Consider the following 17,132-nt stretch of genomic DNA (forward strand, 5'->3'; position numbering starts at 1 on the left):
TTAAAGGGTGCTGTCAACCGAGTAAATATTGAGCAGACGATTGGGTGGGGAAACCCAGAGGAAGCCAAGTTTCCATAGATGAACACTCTAACTTCTCACTAGCCGTGATGCTTCTTAATATGTCTTTGACAGTTAGTAATTGGTGGATTTCCCCACCTCCCTTTGAATTATTTTGTGAAATCAAATGGGTCATTATGAAGCCTAGATACTCAGTAATCTTATTTTATTTTATCATCTCAAAATTAGCCCCATTTGGAGATGTGCAAATGGTATTTGTCTGTACTTAACAAATGTTTCTCCATGCTGGAAAACTGCCTCTACTTTTGTCAAGAACTCAAGCTGATACTAAATACCGTGGTAATCCAAATGGCTAATGGATCTGCGAAACCTGAGAACATAGCATTTAAAAAAAAAAATGCAAGGAGGAGAAAAAATAAAAAGGGCTTTCTGAATCCTAGATACTATGAATTTCCCCAAGACTCCATATTTTATGAGATAAAGTAGACATAAAAGGGTTTTCTTAACCAGTTGGGTAATCTTTCTCTCCTCTTTAGTTTCATTTTACATCTTTCGCTATGATTTATAGGTCTGGTTTTAATTTCAAATTTTGAACATGGGACTTGGGAACCTTGATTCTCAATTATAAGCTCTATTTATCGAAATTATTCTAATGGGTAACCCCAAAATGTGCAGGAAGACATAAGAAGGTGCATGGTGAAACTCAACAATAAAATCTGGGCAAAGTCAGGTGGCAGCAGGCCTAGTCCTCTGCTCATCAATATTGGAAACTCGGGTGAAGAAGGCGCGAGTGGAGGGGTACTGTGCCTAATTAAGATTTAAAGAGGAGCCTGTCCCGCCTTGGCCAGAGTTAATTAGCTCTCCCCATTATCTGATGTTTCATTACCTTCTAAAGTTTCTTATGCAAAGTCTCGCAAGAGGTGTTTTATGAACAAGTTGTAACTATTTTTATGGATTTCAGTGATTTAGATCAGGTTCATGACCCACAGCCACATTTGCTATTATGAGCAATATAGACTTGATTTTTTTGAGACTTTGTGCAATGAATGTCAATTTTTTCCTCCTTTTGAGTAGTTTTGAAAACATGGGTTTTTTTTTAGTTATTTTTATGTAATCCTTTACAACAAAAATGAAAACGAAAGGAGATCTTGAGACGTAAACTGACCTTTGCCCCTATTTGAGATTCTGGGAATGGGGAGTTCCTTTTCAGTGTTGAATGGACAGGGGTACCCACAGAACATCATCCTATGTAATAAAGAGATAATATGCAAATTGACCACCACACCCCGACACAAGATGGCCACCCCCATGTGGGCATAAGATGGCCACCCCCATGTGGTCACAAGATGGCCATGTCCATGTTGTCACAAGATGGCTGGCAGGGGAGGGCAGTTGTGGGCAATCAGGCCAGCAGGGGAGGGCAGTTGTGGATGACTGGGCCAGCAGGGGAGGGCAGTTGGGGGTGACTGGGCCAGCAGAGGAGAGCAGTTGAGGGCGATCAAGCCGGCAGGGGAGGGCAGTTAGGCATCGATCAGGCTGGCAGGGGAGTGGTCAGGGGGTGATCAGGCTGGCAGGCAGAAGCGGTTAGGGGCAATCGGGCAGGCAGGCAGGCAGGCAAGCGGTTGGGGGCCAGCAGTTCTGGATTGTGAGAGGGTAAACTGGCAGTTGGACATTCCCCGAGGTGTCCCAGATTGGAGAGGGTACAGGCTGAGCTGAGGGACACCCCCCCCCGTGCACAAATTTCGTGCACTGGGCCTCTAGTGGGAGAATAGAAGAGGGTCATTTCAGGAGAGATGGGGCTCATGGAAGGCTTCCTGCAGGAGTGACAAAAGCTGTAGATGAGAAAGAATTAATAGATAAGAAAGGTCTGAGACAAGAGGCTCCACACATCTATTCCTATCACCCCTGTTTGGCACAGCAGAGGCCTGATTAGGTATAGCAGGCAGTCACTAAATATTTGTTGCATGACTGAGGAAGGGCTACTAATGTGCTCTCCTTCCCAACTATGCTGCTTGCATTTAGCAGGCCATTTGGAGACACAATAGCTTAACCCTATGCAAATATTTTCGGCGGAAGCAGACTACTGGGAGGGAAAGCTGGGCGGCAGATGGTGCCTCAAATTAAAAGCTCCTAGGTGGCTGCCCCCTCTATATTCGGCACCTGTGTTAGGTCACTGGCTGGGAATACTGCAAGAACAACCCATGAAATAAATGCTGCTGACAATCTCCTACGCTCCTGTTACGCGTGGAATTTGCACTCTCATCTGGGCTCACTGAGGGTGTGTGGTGCTCTGTGGAGGGGGAAGCACTCTTGGCAGCTCATGGGTCCAAAGTGAGCCTCAGCTTCAACCAGTGGCCAGAGAGGAAGCTGCAGAAGAGAGTTTGGGCGAAACCCAAGTGAGCATTAGCTCACTATCTTCGTCAGGTAAGACACTCTAAGGCAGTGGTTCTCAACCTTCCTAATGCCGCGACCCTTTAATACAGTTCCTCATGTTGTGGTGACCCCCAATTTCATTGTTACAAATTGAACATAATTAAAGCATAGTGATTAATCACAAAAACAATATGTAATTATATATGTGTTTTCTGATGGTCTTAGGCAACCCCTGTTGAAAGGGTCGTTTGACCCCCAAAGGAGGTTGAGAACCACTGCTCTAAGGCCAGATGGGATTTTCTCTGAGCCTCTCTCTACTGCTCTAATGAGAGAATGTCCCGATTTGTCACTTTCTCTTGTCAAAATATGTTAGATGCCGTCCTGCAAAGTGACACCGTTCGGAAAGCAGTGGGGAGAAATAACTCACAGAGCACAGCGACTTCCCTAACGTTGACTCTAGTATTTTTTTTTTTTTTTGCAGTAAATAATGTAGCCAGAAATAGGATAAAGATGTTTTATTTTGGATTTTTGTTGACGAGGATTCTGGTAGAATGAAGCTTCCTCCATTGCCCTCGCCTCTAACCACCTGAACAACAGATCAGTCCACACAATTTCCAGTAGAGACTTTGCTCCAGTAGCTCTGTCATTAAAAATAATTGACAACTAATGCTAATTTCTTTTCTGAGCCACAGCCTCCTGTCCTCCGCCTCCTGCCTCCTCCAAAACAAGCCTAAGTGTCAGGACGGTGACTGGGGTGCCAGTGGCCTGGGTGCACAGTTGGGGTGGAAGGCAATGAGGTCCCTTGTCACATTCCCCAAAGTAGAAGTATCAACATGCTCTCGTCCCTCCATAGGTGAAACAGGTTTGGAAATCATTTTGACACAGGGCTGGTACTGCCACACCTTTGTAATAATTAGAGAAAAGCATCATCCTGGGCAGAGGCAGCCCCCTCCAGGATGCAGGGCTTGGCAAGGGGAGCTTCTGCCCTTGTGCAGGAACAGTCTGCAGAGCCATGCACGGTGCCCTGCCCTGATGTGCGCCTTAAACTATGCTGACACTGTTACTGCAAATGGTGGCTGCAGACAGGAATGCTGGGTAGATTTCTTCTTGGTATAGTGGCATTCTTCTTTGCTTTCTGCTCCTCTTACTTCTCTCTACCTGGTACCTTTGAGCTGGACCGCCAAAGTCAGCACAGTATCCGGGTCTCTCTTCTTAGACTGCAGCTTCTTCCTCCTGTCTTTCATTCGAAATGACTTGTTCCATTTCTCCAAAACCCTCCCAGGGAGCAGGAATTAATCTGGTTAATAAATTGGTGCTAAGTTGCTAATGGTTGATAATATACCACTTTTTCAATAGAACCTCGGTGAATATTTATAGTTTGGGCAACAGCATGTACATTTTAGTAGAGACTTTCAAGACCTTAACCCAAAGAGATGGATGCTGTGAGCTTCATGTCCTGTGGCATGGCCAATAGAAAGATGTTTTAGGCTGAGTTTTCTTGCATGTCTCAGGAACACTATTTAGGTAGGTAATATCCTTATACAAGGCGTGAATTCAGTTGATAACCCAAAGTGGTCTTCAGAAGTGTTGAGCAAATTGGAGAAGCATCCTTACAAACATTTCAAGGCTTTGTTTTTAAATACTAATGATACCATTCTAACATTTTGTAGAATGCAAACTGTATTTGCTTTTCTTGCTACACCTTTTTCCTTTTTACTCAATGGCCTGTGAATTTGCTCTACTTATTAAAATTTAGGGTTAGGTATAGTAAAATTATTTGCACTCTTGTCCCGAAAGCCCCAAAGTCCTGGAGTTCCTTCTCAGTCATAGCTTGATCCAGAAGCTCTTATGATGTAATCAGGCCCTGGTCTCCTCCCCTTTGTGCCTCTCTTGCCCTGTAGGACCACCCCTTCTATTTTGACTTTACGTTGCTTTTTGCAAGCCTCTCTCAGTCAGGTTCTCTCCATGTGGTGGCCCCAGCATCTTTGTGTTTACATTCTCCTAATAACTCTTTAAAAAAAAATATTTTATTGACTTTTTACAGAGAGGAAGGGAGAGGGATAGAGAGTTGGAAACATCGATGAGAAACACTAATTAGCTGCCTCCTGCACACCCCCTACTGGGGATGTGCCCGCAACCAAGGTACATGCCCTTGACCGGAATCGAACCTGGGACCATGGAGTCCGCAGGCCGACGCTCTATCCACCGAGCCAAACCGGTTAGGGCTCTCCTAATAACTCTTAAAGAAGATGCTTCTTTAAATTTCCTGGGAGTTCCAGGAAAAGTTCCAAGATGGGTTCTTACTGGAATGATTGGGTTCAGTGGTCACCCTTGATCCATTTACTGTGACCAGAGGAATGGAACAACTTGGCTGGTCATGCCCAAGAAACGTGCCCACCCCTGAGCCTGGGAGGCGGTGACTGTCCTACTCAACCCACGGGGAATAGTGTATACAAGGGATGGTTTTCCAAAGGAAAATAATTCTGGGCATGTTAAACCTACTCAAGCCCACCTGTGCCAGCCAGTGGAGCAGTAGTGCCCATAATTGAGAGGCATCGATTGGGATGACCACAAAAAGGTGAATTTTTAAAAGTGTACGTAGAGTTGATAGGAAAAGGAACATTGTTCCCATTTAACAAGAATTATTCCCAGGCTTGACCTAATTTAAGAGGAAATAAAGAGAAGCTTGGTAACTTGAATGCTTTTTGTCCAAATTCATGCAGAAACGATGATATGGCTTCTAAACTCTGTTTAGTTTCAGCAGGTCAGTCCACCCGAGATTTGGGCAGCTGCTACCTTGTGGCCAGAACTCCCCCTTGAGATTGGAGGGGCCCATTGGGCCTTGAGCTGCTGCCCACAGATTTGAGATCACTTTTTATGATACTAATCAAATGGCTACAGCTTAAAGCTTCTCTACAGCAGAAAAACTTCGAAATTCAATCTGTTCTTGCAAGATTGGAAAGCCACAGAAAACTTAAGTAAGAGATAGAGGTTATTTTTAGATGTAGCATTAACAATTACTATTTAGTCTTGGGCTGTGAATTTATTCGAAATTTTTCAGGACAGACTTCTTTGAGGTTGTACTTGGTCTGACTCACACCCTAAAAAGAAACCAGCTCTGAATGAGAGAGAGAGAGAGAGAGAGAGAGAGAGCTCGAGAAAGAGAGAGAGAGAGCTCAGTGCAGGCGCTTAGAGACCTGAGAGAGGGGGAGAGAGAGAGAATGAACCAGGGACAAACATGGGCTCTGTTAGCCTCATTCTACGCAGGGCTACTATTTCCCTTGGTTTGCTTAGTAACCATTCTAACTATCTCTCCCTCTTTTACAGCCTTCTATCTAATTAATACTTCGCTTACACAGAAAGAAACTTCTTCATTTAAACATGGCATTTCATTCATCTAGCATTCTGCTAAAAATCACATTTTAACAAGACTTTGCATCTCCTAGCCTCTTTTAAAAGTCATTTATCTTTAAAGGGGCTTGTCCCTTCTCGCCTCTGAGTAGTTAGAACGCACCGACCATAGACCACAACAGTTTTTATGCAGCTACTCGGTGCTTTAATCACAATGCAAAAGCAACATTGCTAATCTGGACAATCTACATGGATGACAACTCATGGAAAGAGCTATCAATTAACAACATAATTGTCACTTATACGTTGCCAACATTAAAATAGGCAATTGTTACTTCTGTGAGGCTTTGTACTTTTCCCCTTCTTCTCTTCACAGGGCTTAAATATAGGGCAGGGGCCAGGATTGAAGCGTTTAAACTGATGACCAAGTTCATTGTTGGTTTAATCATTAGATCATCTTTCCTTTGGGTTGTACAGAAGTGAAAACAGTGGTGCTAGTCATAAAATTTCACTGCAGGCGCGGTAGGTCAACTGTGCTTGGGCTCTGAAATATCTACAGCATCAAATGTGTGGCCAGGTCTATATTCTCTTTAATAGGGGCCATTGTAGACAGAGGGTGACATGTGAGTTCTCTCCTATTTTGTTCCATCAAGATCGTGTCAAAGAAAAGCCAGTCTCTACATGAAGGCAAAGTCCATTTTTGCTAGAGCAGCTGAAAAGAATTTAGTCCAGCATCATCAAGATAATAGCCTCAGTGTCCTCCTCTCTACGCTGTTTCAACATAGCACACCCCACCTCCCGCTTTTGTGAGCGCGTGGCCAAAAGTACAGAAGGAAAAGAATTCCGTGGAGGAAGGGCATCGTGAAGATCAAAAGTGCCACGACCACCATCTGTGTTGCATAGCTCTCACCTGGCAGAAGACAGGCATCAGGTGGAAAGCATTTCTTGGTCATGCAGGAACTACATGAACTGCCTAAAGCCTGGCCAGCGTGGCTCAGTGGTTGAACATTGACCTATGAGCCAAGAGGTCACAGTTCGAGTCCCAGTCAGGGCACATGCCTGGGTTGTGGGCTCAATCCCCAGTAGGGGGTGTGCAGGAGGCAGCCAATCAATGATTTTCTCTCATTATTCATGTTTCTATCTCTCTTCCTCTCCCTTCCTCTCTGAAATAAATCAATAAAATAATTTTTAAAAGAATAGATACTATTAGCAGATGCAACAACTGTTGAGAAAAACTCAGGGAAAATAAGCCTGGGCTAACTTTTCAAATCCATGTTAAACCTATCCCCTTTGATGGGTCAAATTCAATAGCTCAAGCCCTTATTGCAGCCGTGGGCAAACTACGGCCCGCGGCCGGATCCGGCCCATTTGAAGTGAATAAAAATATTGAAAAAAAAAGACCCGACCCTTTTATATATATAGAGAGATATATATATCATATATATATAGATATATATATCCTATATATATATATAGATATATATCTTATATTGATTATATTATATATATTTGTATTATATAAAGAACTGCAAAAAAGCCACAATTCCAACTCACAATAGGGCACAAGTCACTACATGGTACACAATCACACTCCATGAGCCTGGAACTAGCTAAAATAGGAACTAGGACATAAATCCACGGGCTCTTTGGCATTGGGACAATTCGTCTGTGTGTCATCAGGTGGTACTTCTCCATTTGAGGACAAAGTTTGACTTGGAACTTGCGACGAGCCCACTCCCTCTGGGGGATCAGTGCAATGGAGTGGAGAGAAAACAGGCTCTCCAGTCAGACCCCAGGGATTGGAACATCAGTGCTGTGAGTTACTCCCAGAATTGGCCAGGTTCCTTTCTTGGATCTTTTTTAAATTTTTTATCCTCACTTGAGGACATTTTGCTTTTTAAATTGATTTTTAGAGAGAGAATGTGATAGAGAAACATTGATCCGTTGCCTCTTGCACATGCCCTGACCAGGGATGGAACCCGCAAACTTTTGGTGTATGGGATGATGCACCAACCAGCTGAGCCACTCTGCTGGGGCTTTTCTTGGATCTTTAATTTCTTACCTCTAAAGTGATGAGAGCAATTCCATCTTTCAGGGATATGGAGGATTAAGTACGCTGGTACATGTAAAGTATGAGGTACATTGTTGGTGCTTACACCAGGTGGCTGGTTACTATTAACTTAAAGAAACAACAACAAAGACACTTTTACCTAAAAATATTTGCTAATGGAATAGATTTGCTCTTATGATCTTAGTGAAAGGGCATTTAAATTCTTTAAAAAATTTTTTTAAAAGTCATCAATTAGTGTTTACCTTTTCTTTATTATTTTAAACTTTATATCTATTGTTTACAATATTACAGATGTCCCCATTCCCCACCCCCTTTGCCCACCTCAGTGTTTACGCTTTAAAAGCCGCTTTTAAAATCCAGTGGGCTGTGATTATTTCTGTACGTGATAACTTCATTAATTACCGACTACTGGATCAGGCTTTTCTGTGCAGCTCGGTGGGTGCTGTTTGTAAGTGAGCCAGCTTTGCAAATAAACCGACACGTACAGGTGGCATTTAATAATAGTATAGCACACATCCTCTGTCTTCCCGCGTGGTTACATCATTTGCTGTTGATAGTCTAGCCAGCATTCCTGTGATACTCATTAGCAATCATGTCTTGCTCGGAGGAGATATGGTTTCTCTCTTCATGCCCATTGGCTTAGGTCATGGGGGGCACTTTTTAGGTGCCAAGGAACAGGGTTTCCAATTATTTAATGTTTTGCATATTTTCCTTCTCTAAATGCCTCCCTTACGCCAGCCCACCCTTGTGCTTGTCACTGGCTGCTTCGGTGATCCTAGACGTGTGCCTGCTTCTCCAGCCGTGCGGGAGACACGCTTCACCTTGGGGCCCCGCCCTTCAAAGGTTGCGTTTGCTGTACGAAGAACAGTTGACTCTGCCCGTAGGGAACGTCTCATTGCACCCCTTTTCCACACCATCTGTCTGACCTGGACCCATTCCAAACGCTCCGGCTTTGCTGGCAGAATGATCTTCCTGCTACAGAAGTTTTGTAATCTACTAATTGACAGGGTAAGGAAAATTTATATTTGGGTTACAGCTGAAAAGTTGGATGTTTCTTTGATGGGGATTTAAATACTGACATATGCTGCATTGGTTTTTGATTTTAGGCATTCCCATTTGTGCATGATCACGCACTCTCCCCTGTGTTCTCTGCCTCATTGAGAATATGGCATCCTTTGGAGAAGAACATCAATATGATCTACCAGGGAATTATCCTCTACTTAGTTTACTCATTAAGCAATGATTTTATTATTATTATCTCTTTGTAGTATGAGACAGATGGCAAAGAAGGAGTTTGCTTTATTGAATAAGATGCAGTCTCGGGCACGGCCGATCTCCCTGAATGGTTAATACCTTCAGTAATCATTCTGTCTAGTAAGTATCTTTACTTTTGTGCAAGGCCTGGTCCTACACTCAGCTCTCAATTTAAGTGCGAAGTTGTTATCAATCCTGTTTTTGTACACATGAGCTGAGGGCAGAAGGATCCCAGAGAAGGAAATACCAGGAAAATCGTGCTGTTCAAGTTGACATTTGTGGTTGTCCTCATCCTGAAATTGTGTTTTAAAACCCAGTGTGGACTAGCTCCACATCAGTGAGTGTGGTCATGCTCCCTGATCCAGACCCGTGCCCCTGGAACACGGTCCTCTCTGCACAGAAGCTACATGCATGTGCCAGAGGTAGTGCATACATGTGGTATGATGCTGTGCCTTGGTCTCCATGGGCCCCTCTCCCATGCAGCCCCCTCAGCTTGCCCTGAACAATGCTCGGCATGAGGAAAGATGAGAATGAAAGAGGATTTCTTCCCTACCTTTGAAAACTTCAAAGAAAATGTTCCCAATCTGGTTCTGATGATCCCAGTCTCAGTGCAAAGCATACATAAAGATCTGAAACCCGCACACGGATCGGAAATGGTTTTTGGAAAGTCAGATTTAATCCCACGAGCCAAGTGATCACTACCAACAGAGATCAGGAAAACCCAAAGTCCACAGCAAATTTTAATTTGGCGAATGCATAAAATGTTCAAAAGAGCAGAGGTCTCATTTACATTCCTCCCTCTTATATGGGATTTTCTTCCATATTAGTAATTAAAGGATGCAGGCTCTAGAGCGCAACTATATCACATAATAGCCATCGGGGACACACTAACAACTTCCTTGAAGTAACGCACACTAGGGTGTTTATGGTTCAGTGTCACATAGACTCTCTTTGATCTAAATTAGGATTCATTGGCAAACTCACAATAGGCTCCACATGTACCCCTCTCAACCTCTTTCTTTTAATCATGGAAATTAGAGATGGAAAATACCCATTAAGTCACTTAGTCCACTTCCCTGCCAGGGTGAAATTGTTGCCTGTGATACATGGGTAATGCGTGGTCCAGCTTAAATGTAAATGTCTCAGGGGACAGGTAGGCTCCTGATTTTATAATGTTCCCCTTTCCCTAACAACTCAGAGGGAGAAAAATAGAAAACAGAGGAAGAGATTTCCTTTGCTCCTTCTGGGTTGGGGGTAAATGTCGGTGGGTGAGTGTCAGCTCTCTGGATACCACAGCCCTTGCTCTTATGGCGGTTTCCTCACTTATAAGGTACACAGATTCCACCCCTGTCCCCGTCCTGTTGTACCGTGCAGCTCCGTAGGACTCTCCAGATTCAGAGGCTGCCCCTGTAAACTCGGGCAAGCAAGCAGTGCAGGCTTGGTGAGGGAGGTGCGGCTCAGCAAAGGAGAAGCTGTCTCTTCAGCTTCCTGGTTGATTGGCTATGAACTGCACAGGCCCTCCTGGCTGGCGTGTGATGTCACTGCTGTGGTGTGAGCTCATGGATGGAACGCTGCCAAGCCTACCCTGGTGAGTGACCAGCTGAGGTCTTTTATGCTTTGAACATTTGGCATCTGAAAGATGAGAAATGTGTGTGTTGCACAATGAATGCTCTCCCTGACTCATGTTCAGCAGCAGAAGACTGTCACTCAGCATCTGCCCACATCTCCAGCTGTTGAAGTCAGTTAATGGGAAAGAAGCAAAAACCCCATGATCATCTCCCCAGTGGGATCTCCCCACTGAGACGCAGGGCAGTTGCTGAGATGAGGCTTCAAAAGGGAAATGCTGGCCCATTACGACATTTGTATTTTGGGTTTGTTTCAGAGGCTTTCTTTTAGTCATCGGTGAGATTGCACCAACTTAGAAAGTCTGATCAGTGGACATTTCAAAGTCAGATACAGATGTGTTAGAGTGTGATTATTCACATATAAGATGGGTTTCATTAAATGGCTAACTTCACTGCAGGTTTCATGAAATAGCTAACTTAATGTATTTGAAGGAGGATCAGGTTTGCAAACTCTGATGTATTTTCAAAGGTCTTCTGAAGATACCTAGTCTGGTTTCTATGAGACAGAAAAGGTCTTTGGGAGTGTCTGCATTAACTGCATTTCCAGAGACATTTTCAGGGCTTGTACAATGTATTTCTGGAATGATTCTTATTTTAAACTAGAGGCCCAGTGCACAAAAATTTGTGCACTCAGGGGAGTCCCTCAGCCCAGCCTGTGCCCTCTCGCAGTCTGGGACCCCTCGGGGGATGTCCACTTGCCAGCAGGGAGCAGGTCTAAGCTGTAGTCGGACATCCTTAGCGCTGCTGAGGAGGCAGGAGAGGCTCCCGCCACCACTGTTGTGCTTGCCAGCTGAGAGCCTGGCTATTGGCTGAATGCCCCCCCCCCTGTAAGAGAGCACTGACCACCAGGGGGCAGCTCCTGCATTGAGCATCTGCCCCCTGAAGTGCTCAATGTGCATCATAGTGACTGGTCATTCTGCTGTTACGGTCGATTTGCATATTAGGGTTTTATTATATAGGATAGATAAAATAATCCTATATAATAAAAGGGTAATATGCGCCCCCCTGGCAACAGAAGCTCCCAGCCTCTCTTTTTTTCTTTTTTTGATTCTGGGATTTATTTACCTTCTATAATTGAAACTTTGTAGCCTTGAGAGGAGCCCAGGGCCGGCCAGGGCAGGCAGGAAGCTTGGCTTCCTCCAACACCAGGGGCAACCCAAGTCTCCTGCTTGCTCCAGCTCTGTGGCCACTGCCATCTTAGTTGGGTTAATTTGCATACTCACTCCTGATTGGCTGGTGGGCATGGCTTGTGGGTGTAGTGAGTGGCGGAGTGACAGAGTGATGGTTAATTTGCATCTTTCTCTTTTATTAGTGCAGATACTCTGGGGTGGTAACAGATATTGGGTCTGGAATAAGGAGGGGAGAAGGGTGGGAGGGAAGAGGTCAGAATCAGTTGTAAGTTGATGGTCTAGAATTTGAATTCTACTGGATGCAGTTCTAATACTGGGGCCTGTACTTTGCTGATGGAAAAGCAGATGTGGCAGAAACTGCTTGTTGTTATCCCCACATCCATTCTCCCAATGTGTAATGCCTGTTTCCCACCCACCCTCAGGCTGTCTCCCGGTAGCCTGGTATGGCAATGTAGGGAAGTGATATGGCGCCTCTTGCCGTGTGTAGTTATGAGGCACGCCTGTCCCCTCCTTTCTCTCGCTGCCAGCCTGGGAATTGGACATGATGGCTGGAGCTCCAGCTGCCATCTTATACCCAGGGGTGCAGACCATGTCCTAGAAGTACCTGAAGCTGGCTGAATCCCAGATAATTTCTTGGAGATGCCAACCTAACCCTGAGGAACCTGCCTCTAGACTTCTTTTAAAACAACAGAATAAAATTCTGTGTGTTAAAGTCACTGTTTTCTGCACCAAAGCTATCCTGATTTGGTAGATACGTAACATCTTCTTAAAGTCTAAATATCGCAGTCTCAGTCCATAATCATTGCCAGCTCATGTTTATTCCTCTAAACATGATCTTGAAATGTTTGGAGAGATGGGTCCATGGAATAACCCCGAACTCATAGATTCCTATACGTACGATTAGCTAAAATAACCAAATGCACATTGAGAAGGAGTTGTTCAGGTTTGTGTATGTTCTGTTCACAGATGTAGGCAGGTATTCCCTAAAGGATTTAATGAGAACACGGCCCCCAAATAATGTAGTGTGATTGACAACAGAGGGAGGCCAAGGAATAGAGTGAGGGGGAGGTCAGGGGCAGGACAAGGTAGAAATGGACAGGGGTATAGAAAGGCAGGTCCAAACGGGTGAGTAGACATGAGACCAGTGTGGTGTGAGGAGAAAACACATTAGGATGTTTAGTTAGAAACGGTTTTCATCCTAAAATGAGAGGCATTAGGATTTAGAGCCATTTATCATGCACTTGTCACTTTTTCTTCCCTTTGCTGCCCTCCCTCCCCCACTTCCAGCAGGAGCCCTGAGGCCACGGTGGCTCGGTGGCTCGGTTGCTCTCGGCAGGCTGTGACATCTTGCTTCCTACGTGTGTCCAGTTGCATGGATTCCTGCTTTATATCATCCAGGTAAGTACGGCCTCACAGAAGGAGGACAGGAGCGTCAAAATAGTCCTGCAAAGAAACTGCTGCTTCTGCTCGTCATTCTAGTCTTATCTCCAAGGGAAGAAGAACTTGGCAAAGCTGGCGCTTCTTGTGCTCCTTGATGAGCTCCTCGTCCACCCAGGTACTTCATTAAACGCAAACGTAATGACAGTTCAGGCTAGTCAGGGCTGAGAGAAGCTAAAACAGTTTTTAATTGATTAAGAAGGCTCTTTGAAATATGGATTTATATCCTCAGTCATTAGCAATGAACTTGGCCTCTGTGTATACTATGCTTTAAAATATCAGGTAATAATATGTAATCGGGTACATGCATATAATTTATAAATAAATAGTTAGATAAATAAACATTTATTAGATGGTTGTTCTTAAATTGTTCCCTATGGAGATGATGAGATAAACCAAGTTTTAGGACCCTGGTACAGGCTACAAATGCCCAGATTGTTTTTGAGCTTCCTAGCAGCTTTAACAAATGAGAATATGTGTGTGTGTGTGTGTGTGTGTGTGTGTGTGTGAGAGAGAGAGAGAGAGAGAGAGAGAGAGAGAATGAAAGAGAGAGAGAGATGGACCATTAGGACATAATTTTTTATCCTCAAAAACGACAAGACATAGTAGTTCCTCAAGTAAATAAAGCTTTTCTCAGCGTAAAAAAAGTTTTTTATATGGTTTTTCCTGTGGGGACTGGACCATATCCCCTCAATGTTTCCCACTGCAGATGCTGCAAGAGTTTCATTTGACTGCGTCACCAAGGATTTTTGATAAATGTTCACAGCACAGTATCTAAATGCAACTCAAGGAAATAAGTTCTGCCAGCGACCAGGACAACACTGCCCAGGTACTTCGCTCTCCAGCAGGTCATCTAAATGCAAGGATTGGTCGTAGAACAAGCACGTCCTCTGTCATCATGCTTCCTCCAGAGGGGCTGGGGGTGGAGCTGCTGGCCGCCGGCCTGGTCTATGGCTCTCTGGTGAGGGCTGGAGTGCTCATCACCTGAGGTGCTGGCCAGGGCAGATCCACGTGCTGGGTAAACTAAACAGAGATGCTGTCTTGTTGAGACAACAAAGGAAATGGCCTGACCTGGGTGGAGCACCATCCCACCTGTGCCAAGAGCGTGGTACCCAGGGCAAAGCCACATCTGATACATTGGGCCCAGCTCAGATGGGATCCCCAAAGCCAGGTGGAAGTTTGCTCCACTCATGGTCTGGATCGGATTTCAGGCAGCAGAATTCTCGAACGCTTTCAGATCTCAATGACTGCTTTCCCTCAACCCTGAAGTGTGTGTTCCTTAGGCTGTCCCTGGCTGGTCAGGAACATGAATCCCGGAACCAGGCTATGAGTTTTGAACTCTGGCTCCACCGGGTACTAAATGTGAGATCGTGGGAATTTACCTCTCTTCTTAGTGCCTTCGTTTTCCCATTTGTCAAAATAAGTAAACAAATAAATAAAGGATGAGAATAGTATCTCATAACGATGGGAATTGAATGAGTGAACCACCTGTAAACCACTGAGGACAGTGTCTGGAACTTAGTAAGTGCCCAGTAAATGTTGGTGATTTGACATTATGAGCAAAAGGGCACATAAATGGAAGGACATGCTGGGTTCTGGAACCCGGCTGTCTGAGTCACACCTTGACTGGCCATGTCCCACTGTGTGGTCTCCTTGGTTCCTTCGTTGTAACATGGGACAGGGGGCGTGCAGTGGGGCCCTGGGTCGGGGTGGATGGCCGGCGGGATGGAGGCGACTTTGGAGGACAGACACAATGAAGAATCCATCCATTGCTGGAATCTGAGCAGGTTCCCAAGGACTCACCCTGTCAGATGAGCATGTTGGGTGATATCTGTTCTGGCCCAGCAAGCGCCTAAGCTAACCTCAGACCCCACTGCTACTCCTGTGGTGTGTCAGATAATGGGAACGTTATGACCCAGAAACATGACGGTATCACAGTGGCCGCACACAGAATGGACCCCTGACGTCTCCCAGCAGTTCTCCAGCAGCCTGTCACAGGGACTCAGGCCTGTTGGTGAATTATCTCACGCACTGTTCAAGCTTCAGTGTGACGATATTCACTGGATGTGCTTTGGGCAGATTTGTATTAATTTTAGGATAAGTTGCTTGTGGACACTCTATGGCCTGACATCAAAATATTAGTAAGGATCTTGTTTTGCAGCAGCAGGTCCACGTGACTGTATATAGAATCCTATTATGTTCAATAACTCTGGTTGGAGGAAAAACAAACAAACAAACAAACAAACAAAACACATGGTCCTAGGGTTGGCACCTTGCACGTGATGGCATCCAGAATACTGTCAGGACAGGAGCTGTGCATGGTGAGGAGTGAGTGTTGCCTGTTACTACTGTAAATGCTGTGTCCATAACTGGGGTCTTTGCAGTGCAAACCTTCAGCTTTTAGGTGGGTTTACATCTGAAGAGCTCAGTTTTTACTGTTACCCTATAACTATTGACGGATGGGTTGATGTTTGGCTTAAATTCAAACCAGGCCCTTCACCCGTTTGCCTGACGTAGCACTGGCATTGGCCCCTTTCCTTGTGCTGAGTCCCTTCCGTCTGTGCACATTGATTGCCAGGGCATTGCCTAAACAAGCTATAGCAGCCCACACTTTCCTTTGCGAATTTTTCTTCCGGAGTTTGGTTAACATCTCTGAAGCAGCAAACTCGTGATTTGTTTCACTGTATCCTCCTGAGGCACCCAGCTCTGTCGAAATCCTCTGACCTCCCTTTGGGCTTCCTCCCTCCTCCTGCCTCCCTGCTCCCTCCTCCCTCCTTCCTCTTCCCTCTCTCCCTCCTTCCTCTTCCCTGTCGCTCTCCCTCTTCGCTCCCCTCCATGGTCGAAGACATTTTCTCAGAAGTTGCCCAAACTGTGACATTGCTTAGCAGACTGAAAACTTGCAACACAAGCAATGAGCTGCTTTTCTTGGTTACACGCTGAGTGTTTGTCCCAGCTCCAAGGTGAAGTTTGAAATACATTTGGATGATGTTTTAGGCATCTCCTCGCCCCCTACCACTCGACTTGCCAGGTTCTTCATATGCAACAATTATTGGCCTCAGCTTCCAAACAGAGCCCCAGGATGGCCTTCCGGTGCAGGGATGGGGAGCCACGTCCTCCGGATGCAGTTAGATGTGCTTGTGCTGGTGGCCCAGCTGAGACACCTGGGACCTCATTAAAGACGGGTTGAAGAGGATGCCAAAGGGCTTTTTAAAGATTTAAATCTCCTAAACCACAAAACCCTCATGCTCTGTATCTGCACTATAGTTTGCTGGTATACAATAATATGCATACTGGTTGCTTGAAGGTGGAAATCTGTCTGTGCCCACTGGTAGATTGCCCCTGTCCCAAGCCCTGTGCCATGGCCTCCCCCTCCCCCGGCTGCTCCGGAACCCACAGGAACCCCCTCATCATGTTCCCATGATCCAGAATATCACACCTGGATTAGGCCAGATGTGAGGTTGAGTTTTGAAGGGCCTCACCATGCTACAGATCTGGCCCCAGCAAGCCTCTGGACTCCGCCATCTGCCCTCTCAGTCTCTTTCTTGCCCCCTAGCACCTTTGCCCCCTTTACATCTGGATTGGTGAGTGCTCCTGCCACTCACAGAGGTGACCAGAGGCAAGTTCCTCACCTGCCCTGGCCTCAGACTGTCCACTGTCCACTGCCCACTGCCACATGGAGTTGCTGTGTGAGGTGAGATAAGAAAGTGACTGAGGTTAGCTCTCCTCCTTTCCCCCTGGTCTTTCCTCCCCTTCTCTTCTTCACCATCATCATCATCATTATTCTGCACCCAGGGACCCAGTTTGCCCAGTAGCTATTTACCAAACCCCTAGGGAGTCAGATGATAATTACAATGCTAATAGTGCTCCAGTGTG

At 45.4% G+C, this 17,132-nt stretch overlaps 2 long non-coding RNA genes across 2 annotated transcripts in view; both read left to right on the plus strand.

The window, feature by feature from the left end:
- The first annotated feature begins 2,037 nt into the window (after positions 1–2,037).
- Positions 2,038–10,887, plus strand: LOC107182631. Its single transcript, XR_001513361.1, has 3 exons — positions 2,038–2,442; positions 8,552–8,821; positions 9,082–10,887. It is a non-coding gene; the product is annotated as an uncharacterized LOC107182631 (long non-coding RNA).
- A 1,391-nt stretch (positions 10,888–12,278) lies between these two features.
- Positions 12,279–17,132, plus strand: part of LOC107182611 — a 15,213-nt gene continuing 10,359 nt past the window's right edge. The window contains exons 1-2 of the long non-coding RNA XR_001513341.1: positions 12,279–13,377; positions 13,969–14,088. This is a non-coding gene — a long non-coding RNA (uncharacterized LOC107182611). The remainder of the gene's footprint in view (positions 13,378–13,968; positions 14,089–17,132) is intronic.

Source organism: Myotis davidii, unplaced genomic scaffold, assembly GCF_000327345.1.
Source record: "Myotis davidii unplaced genomic scaffold, ASM32734v1 scaffold370, whole genome shotgun sequence".
In the NCBI taxonomy this organism is placed as follows: Eukaryota; Metazoa; Chordata; class Mammalia; order Chiroptera; family Vespertilionidae; genus Myotis; species Myotis davidii.